Consider the following 8,554-nt stretch of genomic DNA (forward strand, 5'->3'; position numbering starts at 1 on the left):
TCCCAATGCTTAGCCACTGAATGCTTCCATTGTTCTACATTACTTTTAAAAAATCATCTTGATTGCCTGACTTTTTCTGCGTTTTAGTCTAGGTTCTTTCTTAACCTGTTCAAGTGTGACACACTCTTTCTGGATTTGTTCAAATTATACATTCAATTAGCGAGACACCATATTAAATTGAGAACACCTCACTGAACACAGAGCACTCTTGGATTCTGCATCTTGGCAATTAATTGGTGTCTACTCCATTGATAGAGTTTTCTGAAAGAATAGACTTCCAAATGCGTCTCCTGACCGTTTTGGATCCATGAAAAATGTCTTCACCTCTTCGGCGCTGTCGCAGTTTTGCAAGTTTTACAGATTGGTTTTACAGAGCTTTGAAATGTAGATCAGCTCACGTCCTGAACGTATGTGTTGGCATCTCCGTTGGCAGTCAGGTTTCCATGAATATTTCGCGTTTATATAGGATCCTGGGTGTCTGGTGAGTTTCTAGTCGGATTTCCTGGACACGGGATATAGATGTACAGCTACATCTAGTCTCAGATCACATGCCACGTGTGCGGTCTGGTCTGTAGGGGTTGTCTGAGGCTGAGTCTTGTCTCCGTGTGTTGTGGGGAGTGGGGTTACCATTTTGTCAAGTATTGTGTGTGCGCTGTGCTGCCTTAAGCATTACCTCCTTTATTTTTTTTTATTTTTTTTATTTTTGATTTTACTTTTTTGTTTTTATTATGTACTACATTGATACACTGCATAACCTTCTAGAAAGGGCAGATGAGCATAACTGAGTTAATCTTCATCGGTCAGGAAAAGGCTTCTTTAATCAATGTTTTCCAAACCCTTTGACACATAGTAACGATTAACTCCAGAGATGTGCCCGTCTCTTTGCATCAAACTCCACTGGTACCGATAATAGGCAACCCTTTTTTCCTTGCCCCCCGTTACAGAACCTGTGGATGTGCGCAGTGGGTATGCCGGGGATGACCAAGCACACGGCCATGACGCCGATCCCGGGAAGAATCTCGAACCATATCGCGCTGCGGCTGCCAGGACCGAGCCCCTCCTTCCCGGCCCCCTAAAGGTGACCCTAAGCATTACCTCCTTTAAACCCCATCCTATGAGGTGGGAACTCTGTCTCCCTGCTTGGCTAGATCTGCCCACAGCGCGTGTATACTGTCTCAAGCAAACACATCCCAGCCTTCCACCTGCTGCCCCTCACACACATCCATGGGCACATGAGAGAAGTGAGCAGCGTGGTCCGGAGGTCATATCAGTGCCTGAGTGCATATCCTGGCTCTCCCGCTTACCGGGGAGACACGGGGCAAGGTGCTTCACCTCTCTATGCCTCAGTTTCCCCATCTGGAAAACAGGGATCTAATAGTACAGTTGGTCCTCACGACTCATGAACTCCATACTTGCGGATTCAGCCACTGGCGTACAATGACCTGTGACCCCGAAATGAATACCTGCGGTGTTTCATGATCATTTACGAAGACTCATTCAGACAGGAGTTCCAGTGGTGTTGGCCGTGGGTTTAGTGTTGACGGATCAGCAACATATTCAATGAAATGTCTTTAAGCAGAGACACATGAAACAAGGTTATGTATTGACTGGTTGACAGAAATGTTGTGAGCAGAGGCTTACACGACCCTGACCTTGTGATTCCCCTGGGAGCAGTGGTTCAGAACTCATGAATTCGGAGTGTTGGTGGGGAATTTGTGGAACAAAACTGCCACGACTAACAAGAATGCACTGCGCTGGCCTCGCAGGGTGACAAGATTTGAGTAAACAAATGCCTGCCAGGCTTGGAGCTAAATGGCTGCCATACAGGAAGCGTGGAGAAATGTTAGCTTCTACTCTTAGTTACCTGGAAAGGCCACCCTCATATTCACCACCTGGGCCTTCCTTCTGGATTCTTCCAGTCCTCCCTGCCTTGCTGAATCTCTGACACCGAGGAGAAGACGACCAGGATCCTCTGGACGCCTGTCCCACCTTGTACAAAAATTGACGGTAGTGATTTCTACGCCGGGCCATCTCTGCCACATGGTCGCGTTTGACAGACTGCCCGGTGGGTGTGTGGGACAGTACGTGTCAAACTCCCAACGGTGACTCTACTGTCTAAGGGTGCAGCTCTCTCTCATCTCTCTAATCTGGAAAACAATCTGGCCTTCTGGAAGGTTCTCTTCCCCATTATTTGGGAAGGCTTAGGGAATCCTTGCTCAGACTCTGGGGTGACAGGCGGGGGTGGAAGTTGTAAAATGGAAGGTCTTTGCAGCTTCAGGATGAAGCCAAGAACTTCAAGGCGGAAGCAAGACCCCGGGTGGGAAGGACCCTGGCCCTGACAAAGCCTTTTCTTGAGCTCCTTCCCAGTAGCGTGGATTTCTGCCATCCTCCGGGGTTCTCTGCCTCCAGAGTGCTCTCAAGCCCACGTCCTGAACGCTGAGCCCCTTAGTGACCACTCAGAGTGAAGCTTGTCTGCCTGACCATTACCACCCTCCTCTGGCTCTGACCACCACCCCTCTTCTGTTGCAAAGACGTCCTCCCTTCTCCACCTAATTTAGGTCCCTCGAATAGAAAGATCCATTTAAAGTCATTTAATTTTCTTTGAGCAGAGTGAAGAGGCTGATGAGTCTTTGGAAGAATTCACCAAAAGGAGAAATGGTCACTCCTTTGTAAACAGTGGAGCAATCGTGTCCCCATTCTGATATTACACATGTGGTTACTTGCCCCCCGTGAACGTCTGTTTCCCAGGGGCAAACAAGGTTTGGCATGCTTGCCTCTCCCACGTGGAGTCCTGAAGACTGAGTGAGTAACCCAGGGAAAGCCCCCAAATGATCATCCAGCACCGGGCTCAACAAACTCCCCTCTGCAAAGGGCCAGATAGAAAATCTTTCAGACTTCCTGTCCCTAAAGCGGCCATCAACAATATGCCAAGGACTGGGTATGGCCGTGTTCCAATAAAACTTCATTTATGGACACCGAAATTTGAATTTCATACAATTGTAATGTATGATTACATTCTTTTGATTGCTCCTAACCATTTAACAGTGTAAAAAAAAAAATTCTTAATTCACCAGCTCTACAAAACCAGATTTGGCCCACGGACTGTAGTTTGCCAACCCCCTATCTGGTATGTAGTCATTACTCAATAAATGTCAGCCTCAGTGACAAACAGGATCTTCCTTTGTAAGTCCCTGGCTCCTGATGGAAGTAAACTTGGTGGCACCTTTCTCTCAAGGCCTGCGACTGTTTCACTACTCTCCAAGAACAGTCTAGAAAGCACAGTTTTTAAGATTCTTGGTAGAAAGGCAAAGACATTTCATCCACAGTGATCTAGGCCAATGGCACATCAAGAGAAGGTGGGAGGAAGGTGGGCTTGGAGTCATAGGAATTAGGTTTCAGCTGCAGGTGTTTAACGAACTCATTAACTTTTTGGCCTCAGTTTCCCTCAGGAGGGACACGGAGATAATACTACTATTCTAATAATAAAAGTAGCTAGCACTAGTGAGTCACATGAGGTGATTTACCTATATAAATTTACTTAATTCTCATTATAACACTGTGGGTGCCATTATGATTATTTATTTATTCCCGTTTTACAGACAAGGAAACTGAGGCACAGTCATGTTAAGTCATTTGCTCAAAGTCACATAAGTGAGGCAGAAATAGTCAGGAGTCAAACTTGGGTACTTTAAAACTTCATCATGCTTAGCCAATCTTTTTAAACTTCAAGCTAAACTTTAGAGGTTGCCTAATCCATTCCCTTAACTTGTTCATATTTTCGTATATTGGGTAACCCATTCATCCATCTGCTGGGCTGGGCGCTGGTGATACAAAATAGGCAGGACACCATTCTGGGTGTCTAGGATCCCCAAAGGTGGAGAGGGAGACAGATAAATCAACAAACAAGGCAACACCACTCAACTGAAGTCTGAATAGTGTTGGGAGGGACCCAAGACAAGGAGTCATTGGTCTTAGAAGTTGGCAGAGGGTGTTTGTGAGGGGTGGGGAAAGGTATCAGGAAAAACTTCATAGGAAATATCACTTCTGAGTTGGGCCTCTGAATCCCTTGGCTTGGCATTCAAGGCTTTTCATAGCCTTGACCCAGTTTGCCTTTCCAGCATCCCATCCTGCCTCTTTGCCCACCCAAAGCTTTGCTTCTATATTACCAGACCATTCATAATACTTCTCAACAGTTGGTCCATGGACAAGTGCAGCAGGGGACAAAACTTTCACTATCATGTGGCAAAATTAAAAGAGGGTCCATGAGTGACTCCACCATAAGCCTACATTTGTTCAATGGGAACTACGTGCCATTTTTTTTTTATCATGTTCTTCCTAATTTGTTGATGTAAAAATAACCTTTCTTTTTTAGAAATGAAATAAGAGTAGACGAGATGGTAGTTTTTTTTCTGTTAATTATTTCACTTGGCATCCCTGCCCCCCATCCCACTCATACACACACACACACACACACACACACACACACACACACACACTGGTTGCTAACACTCACCGTTTTTTCAAGACAGTGGTCTGTGAAATTGCAAGCCTATGACCAGCACTCAGAACCATTAGCCCAGTTTTATCCTTGGGATCCACTGAATGTGATCCTGTCTTACACCGATCCCACCAGAAAGTGCTTTGGGGGTCTCCGCCCTTCCCCAGCCTGCCGGCCTTTTCTTCTGTGTGGCACTCCCTCTTGGTTTGCCCACCCCAAATCCACTGCTTGTCCCTTTCACCGTGCAAAGACTGCTGTCTACCCCATGGTCCAGCTGTCAGATATGTGGTTCCACCCTCCACACTTCCTGTTGAGTCAGACCAGTAAGCCCTTCTTGACTTCATTCATACACATGGCCTAACCTCTGACCATTACCAGGAAAAAGAGACCTGATCGCCTCTTGAAAAAAATACTTTTTATGAAATATCTGTAACATTAACAGAAGTACATAGACTAACGTAATGAACACTTGCTCAGATGACAACTCAGCTTGGCCAACACTCAGATGTCCAATGGAACATCGCTCCATTCCTTCCAGATCTCTTAACCTTTTCTTTCAAATAAAACATCACAGCACTGAAGTTCCAAGGTGCCCCTTCTGCCCCCATTTACTCTCCTCCCCAGAGAAAACATTCGAACTGAAGTGAGCGTATATCCTTCCTGTGCATGTTTTTGTACTTTTACTCCATTGGTAAGAACCCAGAAGTAACACTATCTTAATTAAATGGTAGCAACCTCCAGGCGTCATCGTGAACTTCCTTTACTGTAATCCAAGATTGTGTTTTCTGATATTTATCCATATACCTTGACACCCTTCATACGAACGTGTGTGGTGCTCCATCGTTACGTACTCTTGTCTCCTGTTGATGGACTTCTAGACCGTTTCCAGGTTAGGGATATTGCATCCAGGGCTGTGAAGACCTCTCGATGACCTCCTGTGCAATTTGGACTCCTTTTTAATAATTTTTCTGATATGTCTGATGATGCCTGAGCAGCAAGGGAATGCCAGGCAATGAGGAAAAACTGAGGCCGGTGCTCCTACAAAGAGGCAAGGCTGAATCTTGACTGAGTGGGAAATGACACCATCCCCTGGAGGAGCTCAGAGATCTCCTCTTCTTCAGGAATCAATTTCTGACTTATTTCCTTTGGACACCTTGCCCCAGGGCCTTCGCGCCCGGGGGAAGAGCTGCTCAGCCCCCGGGGCTGGAGGCGGCCAAGGTCTTCCCAGGATATTGCTGCTTGTGGAGATTTGCAAAGACTCTTCCATGGGTGCGGGTAATTGCACAAAGTCGTCTGTGAGTTTCGTAAGTCAGTTTAGCAGCCATATAATTGAGGTAGTTTAATTTTAGCTCTTCATTTCTCCTTATAAGAGGGAGCTGTTTCTGAGAAATCTAAAAATTTTCCTTTCCCCAGAAGAAGTTTCTTTCAAGCCTGAACTAATCTCAGGCGGCGGCACACTCACGGCATCATCCACGTGAGGTCTAGCAAAGGGCTTGTCCCAAGTTTGCTGGCCCCAAAATTAGCCCCGTAACTTGAGTGTGAGTTTCAGACTGACTCCTCCCCACTTGCTCTTCTTCTGGCCTGGCGACTGAAGGATTCAAGCCCCACATCAGTCAGTCACTTGTGATTCTGCTCCGGTGGCAGGCAGTCACCTCATGCCAAAGAGCTACAGATCTGTAGGAATGGGTTCTCGGTCACCTCCCACAATTCTTGTGAGGCTCAAAAAGTTATGTTCAAAATCCCCGGGAGCTTCTGATCTGAGCATCAGCTTGAATTGGACCCTACCTGCAGGAAGATGTTTCTGAGTCATTCTTTCCTGTCTCCCCAGGCAGCAGGGCAGGAATTCTAAGAAATCTGTATGGAAATTAAAGCCATTGTTTTCGAAACTGCACCACTAACCTTGTCACACTTTTGTTTGATTTATTTGTTTTTAAGTTTATTTACTTACAGAAGGAGAGAGGGTGGGAGGGAAAATCCCAAGCAGGCTCCACACTGTCCAGCCCGTGGGGCTGAAGTCACCAACCCTGAGATCATGACCTGAGCCAAAATCAAGAGTCGGACGCTTAACCGACGGAGCCACCCAGGCGCCCCACACTTTTGTTTTAAAACTTAATAAAGGCTCTTGATGGCTGACTGTAAAAAGTGGGAGCCCTTTAGCCTGACATTCAAATCCCTCCGTGAGCTGGTCCTGCTGACTTTTCTAGAGTCGGTCTTATTACTTATTTCCTTCTTATACCGTCTATTTTCTTTTCACATGGAACTACATACTTTCCCCGACTGCACACCCCCTTTTACACTCTTGTGATTTCGAATTGCTTCTCCCCCTGCCCAGAACTGCCTTCCTTCTCTGCTGTGGCCTCAAATTCCTATTCATCTGTCAAGACCCAGGTCAAATGCCCCATCTCTTAGCAACCTTCACACCCATCCTTAGCCACCTCACCCATCTGTGTATTATAGTCTTTCATGTGTCTGTGTGTCTGTCTCTCTAAACAGACTTCAATTTCTGTGATGTACTCATCTCCCAGGACAACGTAGAGGTTCATGGTTTGGGAGCTCTGGAATCCAACAGGCTCTGACTCATATCCCCGCCCGAGCCCAGCTTAGCTGTGTGACCTTGGATAGTTACTTAACCGCCTTTAACATCACATTTGGCATCCATAAAATGAAGATGTATCAATCTCATAAGGGGGGTCGTAGGGATGCCAGAAAGGCATTTAAGAAAGGGCCTGACACATAGTAAATGCTTGATAAATGTCAGCTACCTTGATGAGGCTGTCATTTACTTTTAGCACCCAGCACGTCTGTGGGTACCTAGTAGGTGGTCAATCAACATTAGTTATATAAAAGTTCACTGCAGGCGCCTGGGTGGCTCAGTTGGTTGAGCGGCCGACTTCGGCTCGGGTCATGATCTCGCGGTCCGTGAGTTCGAGCCCCACGTCGGGCTCTGTGCTGACAGCTCAGAGCCTGAAGCCTGTTTTGGATTCTGTGTCTCACTCTCTCTCTGAGCCTCCCCCATTCATGCTCTGTCTCTCTCTGTCTCAAAAATAAATAAACGTTAAAAAAATTAAAAAAAAAAAAAGTTCACTGCAAGTATTTTGGATACTACGACTAGCACTCAAGTGCTGAATTAACGAACTTATTCAAGCCCTGAGCTTCCTCGGTCAATCAGAAACTGTAAGCTCTGGGTACCACCCTTGACCTTCAGCCTGAACCCTTTGCAGGTGTCCTGCTGGAACACGACTCTTGGGGCTCTGAAATTTTTTGCTTCCCTTTTCTTCATCTGACTTTAGGTTTTTGTGACTTCTTCGCTGGATCCTAGGGAATTTTAAATACAAATTATCACATCACGGAAACATCCTGATATGACAGCTGCTGCTTTGTGCAGCAATATTTCAGACTTTTCAGAACAAATGATGAGTGCACTTGGAGATATATGCAAGGTACTTGGGGATCATTACCAAAAAGGTGCTCTTTGAGAATTTGAATATACTTAAAAATAAAATAATAATAGTAATAATGATTCTTAGAATTTGACCTGTGCCATTGAGATGTGATCCTTTATGTGTATCCAATGTTAAGATGCACATACAGGGGTGCCTGGGTGGCTCAGTTGGTTGGGCGGCCAACTTCGGCTCAGGTCATGATCTCGCAGTCCGTGAGTTCGAGCCCCGCGTCGGGCTCTGTGCTGACAGCTCAGAGCCTGGAGCCTGCTTCAGATTCTGTGTCTCCCTCTCTCTGACCCTCCCCTGTTCATGCCTTGTCTCTCCCTGTCTCAAAAAAAAATAAACATTAAAAAAATTAAAAAAAAAAAAGATGCACATACAGGGCACCTGGGTGGCTCAGTCAGGTAAGTGTCTGACTCTTAAAATCGGCTCAGTCATGATATCACAGTTGTGAGATTGAGTCTTACGTCAGGCTCCACGCCTAGCGTGGGTTCTCTCCCTCTGTCCCTCCCCTGTTTGTGCACTCTCTCTCTTTCAAAAAAAAATATGCACATACAAGGAATTTTTTGTTGGAAGCATATGGATGAGACAACTTCACAGTATGTCTTTTCTG

At 46.0% G+C, this 8,554-nt stretch overlaps 1 pseudogene; it reads right to left on the minus strand.

Moving 5' to 3' along the window:
- Positions 1 to 736: 736 nt before the first annotated feature.
- On the minus strand, positions 737 to 2,031 carry LOC102950382 (annotated as a pseudogene).
- Between the last annotated feature and the right edge of the window lie 6,523 nt (positions 2,032 to 8,554).

The sequence above is a fragment of the Panthera tigris genome, chromosome A1 (assembly GCF_018350195.1).
Source record: "Panthera tigris isolate Pti1 chromosome A1, P.tigris_Pti1_mat1.1, whole genome shotgun sequence".
NCBI lineage: Eukaryota > Metazoa > Chordata > Mammalia > Carnivora > Felidae > Panthera > Panthera tigris.